Consider the following 23415-nt stretch of genomic DNA (forward strand, 5'->3'; position numbering starts at 1 on the left):
TTTAGCAGGGATATTATGACTTATTAATTTTTAGATTGTTTAATGCGTCGTAAATCAATATAATGTAAAAAGGTCAATATTTTAAAATTTACTTTTAAATATTATGAAAATTAATATTAAAGAGACAACCTGTTAGCTGGGGTTCAAAGCATTTTATTATTGATTTACAGATAATAGACTGAGATTATCATTTGAAGTGTTTGGTGCAACCACTTTATTTTTTAAATGTTATATTATTAAAATATTTAGGTAGTAAATAATAATAATATTTGTAGGTATTTTATGCAGTTATAATGTATGTATACAAAACACACACACACACACATGTATATATATTATATTGTAATAGTTTATTTCAAACAAAAAATAAAAGTTTGCATTTAATATTCATGACATAATTTATTTAAACATGGTCATACTTTTCATTTGATAAATGCCTGTAAATATAATATCAATTAATGAATTAATAAAAACTTCAACTATATACCATTCATCAGTGAGTAAAACTAGGGGGTGGAAACTGTTTATATCCTTTTAAAATATATATAATATTTCTATAATAATATTGTATTTACTATTTTAATAATTAATAATTATTATATTCAATGACTCAAGTATAAAGTAGTGCGTGGAAAATTTTATTTAATTTAACATAGGTACGAAAAATAAAGAGTAAAGAATACTACATATATTTTGTAGCGAACTACAGCTTTCTGGTATGAAATAAAAACAGAAAGAGAATATATTTTTTTTTTTTTGGAAATGTAATTTACAAAATGTCATGAAAAACATATTTAAAGATCGTCGGTGATGTTGTTCTGCGCAGTCTAAGGTTTTTTATAGAGCCAATTTGAGACATATTTTTTGCTTCAGCTTTTTATAACAACCAACGTAGAGAATATTATTCTTTAACTCTATAAATTTAAAACATCATTTTTCGTTACGCCTTTTCGAAACGTAATAATATTACAACTTTACGACCAAGTCCGTATATATAAATATAGATAATGTATAATGTATACACTGTCACCATAATAATTTGCAGATAGGGAAATATAACATAAAACACTACATTATTTTAAATGAATTTTTAACGGTTTGACTCAATTCTATTATAAATATATAATACCTACAACAGAAGTAAAGTAAATATGTGTGTGTATGTCTTGTAGACGCAATCAAATTACATCGAAGAAAAAAAAATCGATTTAAACATTTCGCGTGTACGTCTCGCGGTCGCACCACCGATATAGTTGATGGGGGGAACGGCAAGACATTTTTTGCCAAACTTAAATTAGCAGGAGTTTGGACGAAAAATAAAAACCCATGTCGGTGCCCGAGACGACAGTGGTGGACTGTAGGAGACGGTTTCCCAGACACGGGAATGGTGGGTGATCGGGTTGTGGCGGTGATGGGAGGGGCGGGTAGTAGTTTTTTTTTTCCAGTCAAACGCCAACGCATTAATACACACACTTTTCTTTAAAGGACGACGTTTTCCCAGCGGCGGCGGTGGCGGAGGCGACGTCATTTTCCGCCACCGCCGCGGCCGGTCAACTCACAAACTCGCCACTGGGAGCGCAGCCGGACCGAGAGACTGTTACGGCGGCGGCGGCGGCGGCGGCGGCGGCTACGATGACGATTACGGTGCGCTTGGCACGCACACAGCCGCGTCGGTCGAAGGCCCGGGAGTTGCCAGTCGTCCGCCGTCCGTGCAGCACGTCGTTTCTCGTCGTCGTCGCACGCGTCCGCCGCGTCCAGCAGCTAAACACACGCACACTTGCCCAGCTCCCCCCCTCTCCCGCACTACCCACCGCTCAACGACGCATCAAACGGTCGCGCGGCGCCGCGCCGCCCGCCCCTTATCAGCGCCGCCGACGTCTCTCCCGGTGGGCACGTCGCCGTCATTGGTTTCGGTTTTTTCGACTCGTCAACACGAATCTTCTCTCCCCATTGACCGTTTCCGCGTCGTCGATGCCATAATCTTCTCCGGACGTTTCCCGTCCACCACCGGCGCACACCGCCGCGTGCCGCAACAATTTCGGCGCTTATAAACGATATCGCTATAACATTACCACCTACCATAGTTGTCCATATCTCGCGACCGTCGTATTATTGTACATAATTATACGTGCTTACCTGCCCATCTACCTGTACGTACACGCACGCCTGACCCAATTATACGCGGTACCGGAAGACCCTGGACACGACGTCTTCATAACAACTTCCCGTGAGTACCTACACCAGCTATTTATAACGACCGATAATTGGTTCGAATTTTACGCTAATATTATTATTAAATTAACTAACACTTACTATTCTTATTATTATTATTATATTATTATTATTATAGTTATTATTATTATTATTATTATTATTATTATTATTATATTATTATTTTGTATTGAACAATAACATAAGGATTTTTCTATTTTTATTTCTTTATTTATTGTCCGTGTTTGTCTGTCTGTAATGAGTTATTAGGCAATGAAGTTAGAAAGACGTAGATAATATAGGGTTGGTAACTACTAACTAGGCACCGAACAAAGAACATTAAAACGTTTGAATTTTAACCGTTTTACGTATTCGCCGCAATTATATTTACTAGTAGTAAAACCGGCGAGGATGAAGTTAAGAGGTATTCATGTTTTATTAGAGCACGTGTTGATTGTTGATATGAAATAAAAACCAGTTAAATCTCAAACAAAATCTAGTAAATTTGATTCCGTAAAAAAAAAAAATAATTTCGGCTATTATATATTTTTATACCTATACTTAAATAAGCGAAAGGTTAAGACCGATTAAAAACATAGTTACAGTTGAGAAAAAGTTAGCCGTTTCCCGTTAGATATCACTTTTGAAAAATTCGATATAAATTGAGTATCTATAACCGATAAATCAATTCTATCCTTCTTTACTTCTTTATTAAAATATTTATACTTTTCGATATAATATTTTGTATTAGGTATCTAATAGTTACGTAATTATTGTCTCTTAAGTCTTGATTAAATATAATATATTATATCGTTACCCAAATAATAATAATTATTACTTGGTAGATATCAACTAATAACAATGTGTAAATTTAATATTATTGTTCAATTCTTTATATTAACGTCATTTCCGGGTACTTCTATTGATGTAAGTTTAATCCAGATATAAAATGTAAATAGTTAAATTGTATACACATTACTTAAAATAGATACGGTGGAATACTCGTGCGTATAAATGGCTTTGCCGTTCTTGAGAATTTTCTTATATTTGCTTTTTTTCAATAACTTTCCGAAGAATGTTCCAATAACAAATTTAAAAAATAACATTATCAGGTATTGCACCAAGATTTTGGCACGTGTTCTATCATTTTAATAATATACTACCTATCGATATTTTGTATTATCATTAATACTAATGAATTTGCGTAATTAGAAAACCGCGGCTAACAATTTATCATCAACCTACAAATTAAAGTTTTGTAATGCAGTACTAAGTGCATAATAAATTAATATACAGTAATTCTGAAGCCAAAATTTAAAAAATTCGATGTCTAAATCCGTACAACTAATAAGTTTTTTTTTGTTGAGATTTTCTATTATATATTATAACTATGTATAGTAATAAATAATAATAATAAACATAATGTTATATATTAATATCTGCTGTGATAACCTTAACAGGTAAACATATTCATATTTATTTCTTGTTACATTGATATTATGGGAGGTATTTGATTTTAAAATTATGTTGAAGACTGATGTATAACTGAACAGAAATAAATTAATTTTTATTGGGTATTTCAAATAGTAATAGATTTAATTGAGTTATAACATGAAACCGCTTTTAAATATGATCAACCATCAAAACTTTGATATATTTCCTTATTATTCGGGCAAAATATGCAACTTATTTGGTATTAGAACTTTCAACAGGAAAAAATAACTAAAAAAATATTGATTTATTTTTTTACTTGCGAAATTAATTGTATAATTTTCTAATAAAGGGTTACCTCTTGAGTAACTAAGAGCTAATGTTTGACAACTTAATATTTGTTTTATAGTACCTATATTTATTATGTAAGATTATGTTTAGTTCACAAAACTATACCAATGTATTATAAAAATCGAAATACTTAATATAAAATGTAATAATCAGAGTAATACTTTTAAGTTTTTATATATGTTTAATATACTTTTAAGTTATCACATTTTCTATTTTTTACGCTTCATATAATATTCTAAATTTATAACGCCTAACAAACTATAGCTAATTGGCTTATTTATTATGAAGTTATGGAATATTTAACAAAGTTTGATAATAGTTTTTTTTTTATTTACCCTTTATATGCTGCATTTTAAGAAAAAAGTTCGGAAGTAATTTATTACATTTATGCTAGATTAATTTTTATGAATAAAATAATAATGTTATCTATTAAATATATTTTAACTTAGATATAAGAATCTATTGACTTGTTTGGGCTCTGTAGAAGATTCTTATACAACGGACTACAGCCAGACAGAATAACATTTACGAGATATTTAATTTTCCACTTCTCATCTCTAAAAATTAACATAATGTACCATAAACGTAGTATGGATTAACTAAGACTTACACAAAAATGTGGGATTAGTTTGGATTGAATACAACCTAAAGAAAATATAATTACTGAACGTGTTTTAAATATTAAAATAATTATTAAAGTTGTATACAATCTGATTATGTGCTAATATGTATTTCAGTAAATACAGTTGTGAAATATTGTTATATTATAATTCTAATAGTTTATAATTGTACTGAATATTGATATTTTTGTATGTCGGAGTTTTATAATTTTATCTGTGCTTTTAACTTCTGTGTGTTGTTACCTCTTAATTATTCATATTTTTTTTTCAAAATATCATTTTTAATGCACTTGATGTACAAATTAGATTTTTATTGGTAATATAATATATACATACATTTATTTTCTACTAACAGTACTTGACTGAAAGGTGATTTCATTGATGGTAACAATACATTGTTTTCATAATATTTTGGTTAAGAATAAACATTACGACAAAATATGTGTATAAAAAGTAAAGTTAAAGGTTTTTAAAATAATTAAACAAAATAAATTTAGGATTGAACAAATTTTGATTTTATAATACTTTATTGTGTTATACTAGTTTTATTTCCCAATATAGTTAATAAAATTCTTTAAAAAAAAAAATAAAAATGTATTGGCTATAATTTATAATGCCATTATAATGTCATTATGTTACTAACATTATTTGGTCGGTTGAAATCTGTATACCAAGGTCAAGTTATAATAAGCCGTTATAATAATTCTACTACAATGTACCTACTATAATTTATAATGATCGCGACAATATATTATATCCAGCAAAATTGTTCACAAAAATACAATTCAGTATCAACCTAACCTCAGGTTATTATTTGGGTTAAATTTAACTCGTAAGATGTAACAGATATTATTTTCGTAATGCTAAATTCCTTATATGTTCTAGAATTTTAATACACAGTTAAATATAACTTATATTTTAATTTCTTATGTATTAAAATTATTATTTATTTTTTTAAAACTATTTAAATTAAATACCTAGAAATATTTTTCCATTTACTGTCCTCTTTAATATATTAATTAAATAATAAATACTATTATTAGGTTATTTTTTTAGTGACAATCTCTAGTAATAGTAGTAAGCAATGGTACCTATATCTACTGATTTGTAATTATCTGCAACATAAATGAACGCTGTATTGTAATATTTTTGTATTAAGTATATAGATACCTTTATTGTGTATCGTATTTATAATTAAAAAGTATAGATACAAATATGTTAACCATGTTTTGTAAATTTGTACACAACATATTATACTACACATTTTTTAAATATTGTCTTAAGTATTCAATAATTATATCATTTAAAGTTTAGAAACAATTAATTAAAAATTCTTGTTTTTATGGTACGTACTTCCCCATTCTTTAACTTTTGTTACCGATTAAGAGGACGTCGTATCTACAAGTGTTGACGCACGTATGTAAAACGGAAATAGCAAATTCGCGTTTGGCCGAATCAATTTTATTTAGTAGTTTCAATATAAGAGTAACTTTATTATTAAATTAAAAGGTAAGAATAATATCTGTATTTAACGGTTTTTATAATGTTACAATTTTTAAGCGAGTAATGATTATGTATATTATTGCAATTTTTTTATGTTCAGAACCCGCCTAGTCGTTTCCGATTTTAATATCTTATAAAACCAATTTAAAATACAGATAATATTCTTATCTTATAGTTTGATAATAGGTCAATTCATTTTAATACTAAAGCTAAAAAAATAAAATTGGTTCTGCTTGATACACAAATTTGCTATGTTGAGAGTGTTTGTAAGAACACATGCGACACATGCAGAACATATTACATATTTACTTTACAATGTACCTATTTTTTATTTCAATTGTAAATTTTGATCTATTAATTTTGTATTCACAATTATTACTGTAAACATTTTTAATGACATTGATAATATTATATCAAGTTAATTTGTTATCTTGGGTCGTCGTTATACTTGTCTCATATTCCTATTCCAATTTATAATATAATATATTTAAACCAATCTTGAGTTGGCAGCGTCATAGTTTTCTAGTATATTTATTAATTAACAATATAATATAATCCTGTTGCTCGAAATCTGTCCTCTAGGAAAGGAAATAAAGGACTTTCTTTGTCGATATCCTTTCGCAACTAACTATGTTGTTTGTAAATTTCGATTTCTGATTATTGTTGTTTCGTGATTCACATTTACTTTTTCTTTCGTGTGCTATTTTACCTAATGCTTATTTTCTTTATAGGTGCAATTATAAAATAATCTAGACCTTTCTTGTTGGTAACTAATTTAAATACCATAAAACAAAATAAATAAAATATTGAGATTGACTGAAAATAAAATTTTTATTTTTATTGTTGTATCTAACCTAATTGTTTAGGTAATGTATTTAATATTATATTGAATAATAACTAATATTCTATTAATATATTATTATCACTTACTTATTGTTGGAATAAAATTTATCTTAAAATATTATTCTAGAAATTATTCTTTTAAATTGGAATTATAATAACTACAATTGTAATAATTCAAAAAAAAAGTTTCCACTATTTAGCTAGTTTGATTGAATTCGAAGAATTACATTTGTGTAAATAAATACAATTTATGTCTAAAATTTGTTCTACTAACAAATGATAGTAACAGACCTTACCGATTTATTATTTTTTAAACTATTATGCATTAATTTACTAAAAATTTAATTTAATTTAAAATTATTTATCTTAAATATGATTTAAAAAAAGGAAAAATGCATAAACTATAATTTTACTTTAAACAAATATTTAAAAGAAATTGGACTCCTATTATTCTAAAGCATCAAATGTATGTATTTAAATTTTCGAAATTTTTGATATATCTCCAATCATATATTTTTTGTTCATTGTGCAATTGTTCGTATTTATCTAAAAGCTTAAAATTAAATATAGTTCATATTTTGTTATAATATTAATATTTTAAATTATGAAACTGTTTTACTTTGATGTACATTATTATGTTTTTTGATAAAAAATGTTTATGAAACTATAAATATAGGCAATAATCTCGGCAATAATATATAATATTATATAAATATACCCATAACATTAATTTTTGAAGACATTTTAATTAATATTTTATATTATTTTCGGTAACAATCACACATGTTTTTAAATGCATTTTAACAAATAGTCAAATGTTATAATAATTATTGTATTGTAATTATAATTGTATTCCATGGTTTTCAAATTTCAATTGTTCTAACAAAACCTGTTCGTAGCAGGTAGTGAATGATAAGTTTTTTATTTTATGTAGGTTTTATATCACAGGAAAGGATACTATAATAATAAAATAGTTTTCGCCAAGGACAAACCACCATATTTATATAAGGACCACTGTAATATTACCACCACTATAGTTATCTTATTTTATCATCTAGGTAAATTTTATATATTGGACGAAAAGTAGTTATTTTAGTTTTGGAAATCGCGTTTAACTTCAAAATATAGGCCAAGTGTTACCAGTTATTTTTTTTTTACTACAACGTGTTTGCTGTATGAAATATGTATGAACATTTAAATACACAAAGTAAAATTTAAACAAAAAAAAAGTGAAAAGTGCATTGAATTAAATTTATAGTTATTTGTTAAAATTAAGTTCAATTGTTAAAATGAATTTAAAAATTTTCGAAACTGCGTATTGCAAATTGTCTCAATGGAATTGCTCCTATCAAATTAATATTTAGATTGTTTATTTTTGTATTGGATTACCTTCAAGATATATAGTTTTACCCAATAATATTTATTTACTAATTTAAATTAAAATAACAAGTATTCTAAAATTCTGCAATATATATCATTATCATGTCTTATAGATTGTTATTAAATAAATGTATAATTTACATATTTTTTATATTATTATATAATTAATTTAAAAAAAAAAAATTAACTGGTACATATACTACATATTATATTATAGGCTTAAGATATTCATTCACCTTGATTAAATTAACATTATTTTAATATTTTTAATATTTAATAATGACTGTTTTAAAATTATGACTGCTCAAAAAAATAATTTACAATTTATGTTTTGAAAACAAACGTTCTTTAATGTATTTATAGTAGCTATATAGTAATAAATATATAATACCTATTTAAAAGTACTTCAATTTGATATTAAACAATCAAATTTTACATCCAAAGTAGACATCCAAACTAGACATTCTATTAAAAAAAAAAATGTAGTATGACTTAATTAATTATCTTATATAATGTACCTTATGTACCTACACATTTATAATGTTGATATACAATTTAAGGGTATTCAATATTATTATTATAAGACCTTTTAGAAATAAAAATGAATAGGCGAAGGATCAACATTTTTCAATACGTTAAATATAAGCCTAATAGGATAAATATATTTTTAAGAAAATATTTTTTTTTATTTTAAATAAATTTTAAAACCTCGAAAAAAACCATAAATGTCAAATATGCTATATTTAATGGTCTGTATTTATAAAACTTTAAAAACATTATTTTGATTCAAAAACGACTTTCGGACATAATAAAACAAAATATTATTTGAAACTAAAATTAGTAATTTTCAACTAATTATAAATTCTAATTTTATTTTTAGTATATATTTTATAAATTGTAAAATAATATTAATGTATAAATAATTGTTTAAATTAAATTTAATTAATTTAAGAGTGAATTAATCGAAGTATCATTATTATTCATTAATATGCGATAACGACTAACGAGTAATAAATAGTAATTTCTTAGATTAAAAATAGTGTAATATATTGCTTTTAAAGTTCAATGTTGTAATCATAAACCTATATTGTATACATTTTTAAATTTTAAAGTACATATGAATGGACTATAAATTTGGATTGCTTATGAATTATAATAAACGTATTAGTAAAATATTTTTCTAAATATTATTTTATACTATTATAGTAAAAACGTTAGAATATTTTAAATGTTCGGTGCAGACGATTGATAGCGACCAGTCGCAATTTAAAAACATAAGAATCCGGTCGAACTACTATTAGAGACAATAGTAGTAATAATAAATATTAGTTTACTTAGGTATTACAAACAATAACTATGACCGAATTTGAAGTAAATAGTTCACCTTAAAAATTTAATAATTGAAAGTAAGAATTTTATTGTATTTTATTTTTTTATTTTTTGCCAAAACTTCTGTTTCTTACCTTGCATTTGAATTCAAATTGTAATTAATAATAATCTAATTGTCGTACGAACTAAACAATAATAATGTTTTCATTGTTTTTGAAAATTAAAGTGTATTATTATTATCTATGACTATGACTATTCATATGCATATTTTAATTCTTAGACGTTAAATGGTTTAAATGTAATACATTTAATTTAAAATATGTACAAACAATTATTATAAAATAAAATCATTTGTTCCGCAAAATGTTTTACTGTAGGTTTTATGACCTACTAATTGTTATTTAAAAATTCAGAACGAAATAAAAACTATATTTTTGTAATATTTGTCTTTTCGTATAAAATATAAAATTATGTATATATATATATATATATATAACTTGTCGAATATGAAGCTTGTAGATGTAACAGATCAGTTGTACTAACGGTTTGTTGGTGAATAAATGTATTATTTCTAAAGGTTATATAGAGGAAAGGACTTTTATTCCCTTTTGGATAATATACAATACACACGGTTACAGAGTAATGCCTTCAACTCATTTCTATTTATAAAATGTTTGCTATACCTACGATAATATTGTATAAGGACTTGAAAAAAAAATATAAAGTAATATTTATTACTCATATAAGTTCTATTGATATTAATATTAAGATATTAACGATAAAGCATATGATATCTGAACAAAAAAAAACAAGGTGCATCTTTTTATAGTTTTTTAGTTTTTGAAAACATAATGGTTAAACAAATTCTAAATCTATATAGAACTGATATAACTCAACATTATACCGATTAGTTACATTACATATTTTGAAATTTCTAAATGTCTAAAATCGTTTACGTATATTATTAAATTTCTTGTAAGCTACATAAGTAGTAATAATTTACTATATTAAACATAATTAATTAAAAAAACAGGTTTCAATAAATATGTAAATAATATATAGAATAATAATCCATTATCTAAACAGTAGTAAATACATAAATAGATTGTGAAATGTTAGACCTTGCATTAGCTTTGATTTGAAGTGCCTTTTAAATAGTTTTAAACAAACCAAAAAATTAACTTTATTAAGCTTATTTTTTACTTAGTGAATATTTTAGTTTACAGATTAAAATATTAAATATACTTATAAATTATAATTCTATTTGATTATTCTAATATCTATTTATCAATCAAACATGGCCTAAAAATGTATCAATCATAATTTTCAAGTGTGCTCATAGTGTATTTATGTGCATTTATATTGTGTAACCTAACAATGCATTTTATTCTACAACTTCATAATGCCAATATATTATCCAATTTGTATATTAAATACCTAAATGTAATAAAATAATGAGGTTTTTATTTTTTATGCGTTGACCCTCAATGTTTAAATTTATCGAATATATTATATATGAACAATAATATTGTTTTTTGGCGAAATAACATGAATTTAAAAAAATAACTGTGTATACAAAATACATCAAATATATAATTATTTATATAGAACTTAAAAATATAATATTTTCTTAAACTTAACAGTGCTATCTAAAATAAAATGCTTTAGAATACTTAGTCCCGTGTTTGTTCTGTTCACCAATACACTTGCATGTGAATGTTTAATTATAAAATAGGTTTTAATATTTATTAAATGTTTTAATACTCATAACTAACTTTAAAAAAAAAGAGTATATTATTTATTAAAATTAATTAAAATAATTTTGTTTGACTATGTTATTGGATACTTTACTCTTATTTTAATTTTCGATTGAAGTACGTCGTGTACTTGTTATTTGTATAGCCAAGTCATTATTTTTTTTTAATATTTACTTTCACCTTTCTCTGTGAAAATTTGTTTGAGTTGAAGATGTATTTAAGTTTCATACCACCCTATTTATATTTATAGATTCTTTGAACAGATCATATTTAGATTTTCTCAAACGTTTTTATTTACCAAAAAAATCATCAGTAAAATATTGACAATGCAGTTTTTTTTATCGTTGGTTTCATATTAAATATCTTTGTAATACACCATATTATCCTTTATCAATCTGAAGGAAGCTCCAAAATCCAGTCTCTATTATCTTGTACTCATTTTTCATATTTATCAATATGTATATTATAATTATATTTTTATGTTTACAATTTATTAATATGTAATTTACATGTTGTAAACACAATATTTTAAAAGGAATAGCTCATTTTAATATTAGATTTTCCTAAATTGATTTGACATTTTGTTATTGGTTTTAAATTATAAATAGTACGTTTAGCAGTTACAATTTTATTACAATCAATTTATTATTTATTTATTCTGAAGTCATTTTTTATGAAATCATGTTTATGACATATTTATACAGTTTAATTTACTTTCGTACTTTTAAGGCTTCGTGGGTTATTACGAACGAAACCTAAATCTCGTGAGGTACAAAAATATACTTCAATTTAAAATAGTGTTTTCTGCAAGATATCCTACTTTTTTTATTATAAACATTCAAATAAGTATATTAAAAAAAATTATTTTTATACTTTTATCATGAATATGTAAATATGAAAATTAAATATGTATATTTAATACTGGTGTTCGCTTAACCATCGAATTATTAATAACGCCAACGTAATTTAACAATCAAAACAATTTTTGAGTTTTTATAGTAGTACCAAATTATTTAAAATATTTCTATGTAATGAAATAAGTATAATTAGCACGTGTTATTTACAGTTAAATATAGTTAGTATAGAACATTTTTTATCGTAATAATATCACTTTACTTAAAACCTTCTTGTTCGGAAAAAAAGTATCATATTTTTATACAAATCTATTTGTTCAGGGTAGAATCAACTTAATATATTATGTGGAGCAATTATTTAATGTACATACACAATTGCTATGTTTTAAATATAAAATTATTTTTTTGATTAATGAACTTGAAGTTAGTATAGAAGATGATTGTTATTTAAATATTGAAATGATAATAAATCGACATATATTTAATTTGTATTTAAATTGATATATTTTAAGTATCTATGTACACATTTATCATATAATTTAATATCTATATAATAATATAATAAAACAGAATAAGCGAACTTTGTAAACAATTTTCAAACTAAATCTGCGTATATAAGTAGTTGTAAATATGCATTATTATTTAGGTGTGATTAAAACATTTTGCTGTTTAGACTTAAGATGCTAGATTATAAAATGTCTAAATAAGATTAATTACTGAATTAAATAAATTTTAAATTATTAAATTTACTTAAAAATAGGGGTCGGTGTTAAAGAATCTTATCAAATTAATTCTTGCTATTAACAAATAATAATTAAATGTTCACTACGAAACTTTTATTTTGAGAATTAATCATTAAATTAAACTTTTCAAAGCATAATAATTAAGATAAAAACTAAATTCTATTTTAGTACCTAAATTAGGAAAGTAGGAAGTTATATTATTTACTTTAACATTATATATTAGTTGGTATTATACATTAACTTATTTGACATTTTATTATAACATATTTTTATATTTTGTAAATAGCCATTTTGTATTTAGGTACCTAATTAAATGAGATTTGCAAAAGTACAAAAAAAAATATAATGATAACATGGTTTAGGTACAATAAAATGCGATTGATAGTTAACATTATATATATATTTAAATCATTTTGATTATTCATGTTGATGATTGTCCTTAAGACTGTTTGATATTGATGGATATTCATATTTATGCACGGATAAGTTTTCATTTTTTTTTTGTTTAATAAATTATATAGTATTTTATATACATTATATATTTTTCTATTTTGACCGGTTTTATAAATTATTAAGTAATACATTTTAACATAATTTATTGATATATACAGTTAAAGATTCGAAATCTTTTTTGTTAAATTATTTGTATAATATCGACATATTTTTCCCACGCTTTATCTTATAAATAATTATAATGTATATAGATAATACAGTCCTAGTAATTTGTTTAAATAATTAAATTATACTACACAATTAATTTTATCGTACCTATAGGTATATTATGTCTATGCCAGTGGTGGCCAAACTACGGCACGCCATCATTTAATATCTGGCCCGCGAAAAAACTATAATATTTTATATTAACGTAAAAAAAGGCACGTGGTAAAAAAGTTTTTTTATGGCCCGAGGTAAAAAAGTTTGGCCACCACTGGTCTATACAATTGATGTCTATTATATTAATAAGCAATATAAAATAATGTTTACACTGAATAATTGAATCTGAAAGTTCAATACACTGAAATTATAGCTTATTGCTTTGGAAAAAGATTGTATATTAAGCATAATTGTATTCATTGATATAATAACAAGTAACAACATAGATCTAATAAATTGCCAGAATTTTTAAATTTTATTTCTAAATAGTAATACTATTATGTGTAGTAGATGTGGATTTAGATATATATTGTAATTTATTAATAGTGTTTGTAGTTTCCTGCATGTTGAAAAATTATTTCATTGTAATTTAGTTACCTTATGAAAATTTGATTAATTTTATATGATATATATATTTATAATGAAAGTAGGTTGTCTAAAGCTCAAAAGTTAAAGAAAACAAAAAGTAGTTTGTCCTTTCAAAGTATTTGAGATATATGTATCGTGGTTTTTTTTTTTATTACAAAATATTGACGTTTAATGTCAACTTCAATGTATAAATATGTTAAGCATATTTATTATACAACATAGACTGTTAGAATATTCAATATATTTAAATCTCTTACAGAATTTCCATTTAATTTATGTTTCTTTAATAAGTACTTGAATTAAAAATTTGTATTGAAACAAACATTTATATATCTAACTGAGCAATGAGAATGTTCATATAATTGCATTTCTTATTGAATTTAACCGACATTATTGATGAAGTTTGTTTTTTAGATATATATGTATTGTATTTCTGTGCAGTATATGTTAGTTGAAAGTACTAGCTCTAGGGAAAATTCTGATGGCCGGTACCACTATAAAGATGTCCACATGTTTTTTCTTAATCAAATTCGGATCACGTAAACGATTCTGCGGATTTTTTTTTGTCTAGGTCGTTGGTTTTTAACCGGAAACGCACGGGCAACGATGGTCTTGTCGATAGTGTTTGCGTTAGTATTCCCCCTGAAGACGACTGTTTACTCTTGTATATTTATATATATTATTATTATTGTACAAAACTAAATTATAACGGGTGAGCACACATTAAAAGCTGCCAGTAATTACTTAAAATATTGTTAACAATATTTTAAACAGTAGTATTAACTATGTGTAATGTTTTACACTAATATAGTTATATGTCTTTTAGTCTTTTATTATCTACTCGTACATACGATATACCTACTTAATGTGTGTATACTTAATTGTTTTGCTGACCTTACAGTCTACAGATAAAAATATCATGTTATTGGTTATCGTATTAAAATCTAATAATAGATAAGTTAAATTCGATCCAACATATAATACTGAGAATATTGTATTGATCATCATAATATGCGACACGCGAATTTTCAGCGACGTTGGCTGTTTGACAGTTTAAACATAAAATCACTCATTGGTATGAATAATATAGGGAAATTATTAATTTTTTTCCTCGCTGTTCGCCGTTTAAACTATAATATAGTTTCGGCGTAGCAGGTAAGGCGGGTAGGGATAAGGGTAAATATAACGTTATGCTCCCGGGCGAAAAACATCTTAATTCTGTGTCCATGCAGCGTATTATTATTATTAACATTTTTACGCTTATAGTGGTTATTATTATTATTAATAAATTCGGCCTCTATTTCGTTTTTATTCCGGTGCCCCTTATTTACGACGATAATATTATTTCTGTTTCATAATCGTGTGTATACATACACACCTCTATAACACTACTCGCAACTATATACTATTACTATACATTATAACACTGCTTCACATAACAGCGGGTGGCGGGAGAAAATGTTTCCTCCGATGATCGTGTTTTTGTTGTTGTACCTTCTTCGCTCGCGTTTTACCGGTTTATCGTTTATATTATTATATTACGAGTATTACAGGTACGTCGTCGTGTGCACGCTGCACATGGCTTCGGACCGGTTTTTCGTCCGCCCCGGCCAACGGCGGTCGCACGGGGGTCATACCCGCCCGTCATTGTTTTGATCTAGGAGATAAAAAAATAAAAAAACCTATCCCGTCTCCGCGAGCACTGAAACCGGTTGATTGCCGCACGGAAAATAATAATAATATGACTTTTTCTCGTTTCGTTCGTATATACATCTCGAGTGCACGTCTACTGCGAGTCCCCCTTCATACCGTTCATGTCGTAGTCTTCGTCGTCGATGATGTCCGTATGTCGTAGACGTCATTATAATCTTCGGCCCCGCCTCCGCGTTCGCATAGCAATAACGACGGCGCGATCATGATGATGATGTACTGTAATATCTATTATTATAAGATTGTTTTTGTTATTATTATTATTATTATTATATGGTATCACTGGTATCGCTTTTATTTTTAGGTCTCTCGGCTATCGTGTATTCAATAGGAGGCGGTGCGCCTATTGAAAACGGGTAGCGCCTGGAAAGTGAACGAGAAAAACGCGAAATATGATAAATAATAATATTATAATAGAATATAGCACTAGGTCAGACGCTATGTGTATGTAATAGTATACAGTAATAATAACACTAAACGCAATGTATTATATTGTACGCATTCACTGACATATATAACATCATAATAATATTGTGCCGACGTCGATGACTGTACACACTTACGATATAAGTAGGTATCGCGCGCGCGTACAGTTAGGCGGTGGGGACGACGCGATGGATGACTAATCCGTGGCGGAGGAGTCCACCAGTACTGAGATCTGCTAAAAGAGATTAATATTTTTATCGTTGTCACCAATTTTTTTTTTTTGGCGATTCGCTGTGCTTAGTTAACTGGGATATTTTGTTTTCTCGTTCCGTGTATACGTTACCATTTTATCAATAATTGCCCAATTACGCGATTTTGGATAATATAATATAACACCTACCCAAAAACCAATTGTATGTGCATCATAACAGTTTAATAGATTACGATAAACACGAATTGAATAATAACAAAAAATTAATGAAAATGCGTGACGGTTGGCCGGTCATTCGTATTTATATACCTATTTAGGGTGGCCAGATATAAAATACAAAAATACGGGACGTTAATTTTAATTAAACAAATTTTTCTAAGCCGTTTAATCAATGAATAGAATCGAAAATAGAAACAATGTTAAATTTGACATGGACAAAACCTAAAAAAACTAGTCTAATACATTATAATTACTCAATCGATCCGCAATTACTTTGGCAGTGCATGGAGGATTTTAAATAATCCAGTGGATTAAGAACTGATTGACGTTTTGTTATAATTAAATCTAAAAAATAACCCAAAATAAAGACAATTGATTCGAAAATAAAAATAAAGCTAAACATTTTTTAAAAATCAAAAATACCAAAATATGCAACTTAATACCGTACATTTTGATTTGTTGTAAGAAAAAATAAGATTTTAGTTGGCTTTTTTATGATTGCAAAAAATAAATATACTAGATGTCCTCTGCCCTATTTAACTTATTATATGAATACCTAGTGGTATACAGAAACGTAAATTACAATATCAAAACTCGTATTAGATGATGCTAGTCGATGAACGTGTTACGACTTGACGAGTGGTATTTAAAAGTTTATATCAATTACTAATAATCCTGAGCATTTTAGCATGTATCGATCTAAAAAAAAAAAATATTATAAATTAATTTCTAGTCGATATTGGAGAAACCGTTTGATAGAGATAAGTCGTTGTGGAAGTGGCATAATATTATATACTACTCAATTATAAATTATTATTATACTCTTGCTGTTATTTACGACTTAATTCTTTTTTTTTTTTTTAATCAAAACAATTAATAATTAGTTCTTGGCAGTGCTCCCGAGATTAATTATACATCAGACGGATATTTCCGGTTTTTTTAACCGTATTTAAATAATTTAGTAACTCCTTATTATTTACTATACACCGTTCGTATACAACTTTAATATTATACATATTATATATTATATTCTTGTTAAAAGGTTTCGAAAGTATTAATATATATTAAGATAAATTTAAATGTTCTGTAAACATCATTATCTAAATATTATATACTAGGGTTTAATGTTTTTTTTTTTTTTTTTTTTTTTTTTTTTTTTTTTAATATTAATGATTCATCTGTTATCTTCATTCCGCAACATGCGTGCATGTTTTCCTCTTACTAGTATTATAGTATATTACCGCTATCTAATTGCAGCTTTAGACTAAGAATAATAACTTTCGATTGTTGTATTATAGTGTATACACAATTTTGTAATCTTGCAAATAATACTTGATCGTTAATTAACCCGATTAATGCCCACCTTTTGCTTCAACTTAATTGTTCAACTACGTGGATGAAGTATTGAAGTATAATATTTACTTGAAATCAGTATTACTCGGTAGTCGGTACACATATTAAATGCTTATTTCATTAATTTTATTTTTCTTAGCGACGACGGAACGTAAGCAACCAAAAACATTAATTTAAAATACTCTATACTGCAAGATAATATTATACATTTATACCAAGTTTTTCCCATCTCTGAGTTTTCTATTGTATATGTTATTTGTTATCATAGTAGTTATTAGACTTGCAATATTATATATATACGGCATATATTGTAATTATTTTTACATAATAAAAAAGTAAACAAACTATTTAATTGCATATGACGGTGTTATTTTATCATTGAAGTAGGTATTTTAAGTTAATATATTTTTGAATGAGTGCATATTGTTTTTGACGAAATATCATTATAAATGGTGCTATTTTCATAATAATAGTTTTGTATATGAAATCATAGCTTTATTCTTTATAAAATATTTGCCAATTAAGCTTTAAAATAGTTTTGTTCAAAATATTATGACGGAAATGGTCATATTAGTTTATCAGATGTTTTCAAATTGGATTATCATTCGTTTTTAAGTTATTAAGAATTAATTTGTATGGCTTAAAATATATTATATCTTACCACAAAAAAAAAAAATCACTTTTATAATTTTTTTTAATAATTATTTACATTTTGTTAAACGTCTATTCATCAGGCCAATGGTAATCTGGTAATCATAATAACTTTTAATAATTTTAATTGTCCATTTATATTCAGTAATTATCGCAAGAAAAAACTGTGATCTTGAGGGCGACTAATACAATTTGATAAATATAATTTTGGTCTTACTATACTAACTGCAGTTGTTAACAGGTTAACTGTCTTCACGAAGTAATTTAGTATTCTCAATACGTAGCCACGTGTACGTACCTACATTTGATTATCCCATAAGACTGCATACAAAATAACATCAATTCATCGAAATTGATGTAATATATTTATATAGTATATACGTATGTGTTGTTTGACGTTTGAATATAAATCATGTGGCCTTCTAGAATATGTTTTTATGTAGGTGGCGAAAAATAATATCATTATATGTATATATTCAGTATTGTGTATACTGTACACGTCATCTATGGTGTAAGTTACAAATAATAACAATTAACGACCGTAGTTTTGTTTAATTTATTGTATAAACTGTTAATATTAAAGTTAAAGTAAGAAAATAAAAAAAAATTGAAAACTAAGAATTTGACAAATCGAAAAAAAAAATGTAATATCATATTATAAATATTTATGTTACCATCATTCTATAACATAAATATATTCATACATGCAATACTAAATATTTATGGGGGGATCTTTTTATATTTAAGATAAGAGTTGAAATATTTTTATTTTATATTATATTATGTTAGGTAAATTGTTTATTTATTTTTCCAGTTCAATTCATACAAAAAAAAAGTGTTTGAATCCTATTTTTCTTCGTTGTAATGTATTGCTATATTTGACTAGATATTTATGTTTATTTTCGTATTTTTATTTAAGAATAAAGTCGTTTGGTTCTTCTATTCAGTAATGGCTATATTGGTATACAATACATATTCAAAGTTTATTATTGCGCATACATTTTAAAACTATATTATTATTGCTTGATATTCAAAGGATTTGTTCAAATTTACTAGGCATGACCGAGTTGCCGTGTTTATATGAATGTTGATAAATAAAAATATTTTTCATTTTTAATATATTCCTATAAAATTATTCCTGCTGTATACCTACATTTTGTGAAATGTATTTGTATAATTACTTTGTAAGTTATTACTATAGATACAAAATAGTCTTACAATCAGTTATATTTAATTAATAATAATTGAGTAGTTGAGACCTTTTTTAGTAAAAAATATTTGTTCTATAAAATTAAAATGGAATATCTAAATATCTGCAGACGTCTGCCTTTGAAATGTCATACACAACTAATAGAATGTTACGGATTTATTAACTTTATAAAGCACAATTTTTATGTGGGTGGCTCAAATTTAACAGTTAATTAAAATAAAATATCAATCATGGTTTTGCTTTCAACAGCTTCAACCTACTAATTTATTTTTGTGTTTGAAAAAGTGTTAAATATAATTATCTATGTATAAAACCGTAATCAATTGTTATGATCAAGGAATAATCAAACACATAATATATGTATTTTGAATATACTCGTATCTATTTTTTTTATTATTATTACTGTTGGAATTTTTTTTCTCATATTGTTAATATATACGAAATAAAATAAACATTGAATAAAAAAAGTAGGAATGATATAAGTACTACTATTGTCCAGTAGCTTAAAGTATTAGAGCTGAAACAAAATTAATACCTACGTGGGGTTTCTACGTATTTGATGTCCGTGAATTTTCGTTTTAGAATTCATCCATTTTATATTTCTATAAAAGCAGTTTATGCTTCTTAAAGTTTTGAATTTAATCTAACCTCATAAGCTAAATAATTAAGTGACAAACAAATTTTAGTGTATACAGCAACACGGTGGTCTAAACAAAAGGTAAATTGTTTTATTTTTAAGATAAAATATTTCTTTTGACTAAATACCCTGTTTTCGTAAAGAATAATTATTAAAAAACTACGAATGATGCAAAGTATAAAGTTAAAAGTTTAAATAACTAAAATACTGCTGTTTGCATCCATCATGAGATACATTTACCTATTATTAACAGATTTAATATTAATCACTGAAATTCTTAAAATTCTTTAATAAAGAGTATTGCTATGTAATTGGTTTTATAATAGTATACTGATTAATATGCTATTAAGTAAAAAAAATATTTAATTTTACGTTATTTCAATTTCTGTTGGTTTGCGAATTTGCTTTTTTTTTTAATCTGTATTCTGTATTTTTATTTTTTGGTATTGAAAATTTTTCAATTATATTGTTTTTTTTTTTTTATATTGAACCATAGGACCATAGTTTGTACCGTTTTTTTGTGCGTGTGTTTATTTGAAAAAACTTATGTTCTTTGTTGTTATCAATAAGATTTGAGTTTTTTAGCTTGTCTGGAAAGATCAAAGTTGAATATTCTAGACCGACCAGACTGATTTCAATTCAAATATTATTTTATTTACCTAAATATATAGTATACACATTGAATTTATTTTTATATAGTTTTATAAATGCTATCTACGGTAAATAATATTTAAACCTTTTATACAAATTATATAAATTTGTTACTTTGTTTTTAAAAATTTTGCAATACGCTGCTCCATGAATAATTGTTGTATATGATTTTTTATAGTTGAGTATACTGTATACATTTTAACATTTATACCTATTAATGCTTTAAGTTGTAATTGTTGTAAGTATGGAGAACTAATGAATTTGTTTTTTACTTAATAAGTTGTTAATAATAAATTAGAACTGATAGGATAACGATATTCATTTTAACAAGAAGAATATTAAGTTGAATTAATATTTCATTTTAGTATAAACTTTTGAATGAGCTAAAGTGATAATAATTATGATAATGCTGTCAACAATTGCAACAATTGTCATTAAAATATTTACAAATTAGAATCAATATTTTGTACAATACGCCATAAACTATCTATGGGTTTCTACACTTTTATTTACACAACAATATAAGCCGCTGACGCAATTTCATAATTAAATAAAATATATTTTCGTAAAATATTTTTAACAATATTGTTAAATAATTATCGCTGTGATAATTACTATAGTAGAAATATTAAATATAAATTTAATATTAAATTATAATCTTTGTTTCTATACTGAGTTAAAATTATTGTTCACCAATAAAAATACTTATAAATAAATTAATTATATTGTAATATAGTTATTAAGCATGTATAATTTGTTAAATATATATTTTATTTTTATAAAATGTTACTATTATAGTAAATGAATAATTGTCATTATTTATAAGTATGTTTTTTAACGGGGTTTCCTTTAGAATTTCGTATTATTAATTAAATTAATAATTATAACATAACAAAAAAATACAGAAACGTTTGACGAAATTTCCAATTACCATTTGAATTTATATTTTCGTATTGATGTTGAATTATTTTTAAACTATACGGAGAATAACCATTGTTAAATCGAGTTGAAATTAATCATTGCATATTAATTTTATAGAATAAAATGTACATTATGAGTATACATTATAAGGTTTCTTCATCCAATAGTATCCAACTACCTTAAATGCATATTGGCAATATAATTTAATCTCTAATTGAATTTAAATGTAATAATACAAATTAATAATAATGTTGTTCTTTTCAGGTGTTTACAAGTTATACTTGTAACTGAACTGATAGGACTAAGTCGAGACATATTATATACAATTTAAAACTTTTTTTCAATTAAAATACATTTATTTAAATAAAAATATTTTTTTTACTTAAAATTTTTAAAATCGCTATTACTTATCAAATTACTCGATTTATAAAATAATTATTTAAAGTTGCTTTTATTTTTTATGTCATCATTTACAATTTCGATACTAATAGTCTAAGAATAATATTGATTTTGTATTATAGGTTAATATAATTATCTTAAACTTATTATTTATTTAAAGTGAGTCATGCCGTTATTAATTATTAATGATACCCGCAGTAGAGAACAGAATATAAATATATTGATTGCATACGATTTATTTTAACGTAGATATAATAGGTATAGAATTAATCATTATAGTTAATATGTTAATTATTTTCGTAAAAAATGATTTTTTTTAAAGGTTTTAATTAAATTACTATAATATTAATATTATAAATGTGTTCTGCATAATATCAATGATGTATACGTAATATAGTTGTGCCTATAGTAAAATTAGGTATTATTTTTTTTTAACTGTCAAAATGTTAATGAGCAATAAATTAACGAATAAAATATTATTGATGAAATATCAATAAAAAAAATTATTTATTTATCTGCTACGTATGCTTCAATCTCATTATCGAATTTCACCGTTTTGTTGTATTCACTTATTAAAATTAAATTTAATATCATCTATAAAAAAAAATTTTCCCATCATTATTTTTTTAAGTTGTGTTCTTCTATGCATTCTTCTAACTCAGGGTGTTTAAACAATCATTTTAATCTCATAAGATAGTTGTCTTTGACGTCAAGAAACATATAGTACATACTACATAAATAATGTATGCATATTTGATATTAT

At 25.2% G+C, this 23415-nt stretch overlaps 1 protein-coding gene across 3 annotated transcripts in view; it reads left to right on the forward strand.

Annotated features, from left to right (window-relative positions):
* Positions 1-1709: 1709 nt before the first annotated feature.
* LOC113555953 (lysine-specific demethylase 3A-like) overlaps positions 1710-23415 on the forward strand; it is a 62021-nt gene continuing 40315 nt past the window's right edge. For all 3 annotated transcript variants that reach the window (XM_026960596.1, XM_026960597.1, XM_026960598.1), the window contains exon 1: positions 1710-2227. The gene's annotated coding sequence lies outside the window, so the exon portion shown is untranslated. The remainder of the gene's footprint in view (positions 2228-23415) is intronic.

The sequence above is a fragment of the Rhopalosiphum maidis genome, chromosome 3 (genome assembly GCF_003676215.2).
Source record: "Rhopalosiphum maidis isolate BTI-1 chromosome 3, ASM367621v3, whole genome shotgun sequence".
Classification (NCBI taxonomy): domain Eukaryota; kingdom Metazoa; phylum Arthropoda; class Insecta; order Hemiptera; family Aphididae; genus Rhopalosiphum; species Rhopalosiphum maidis.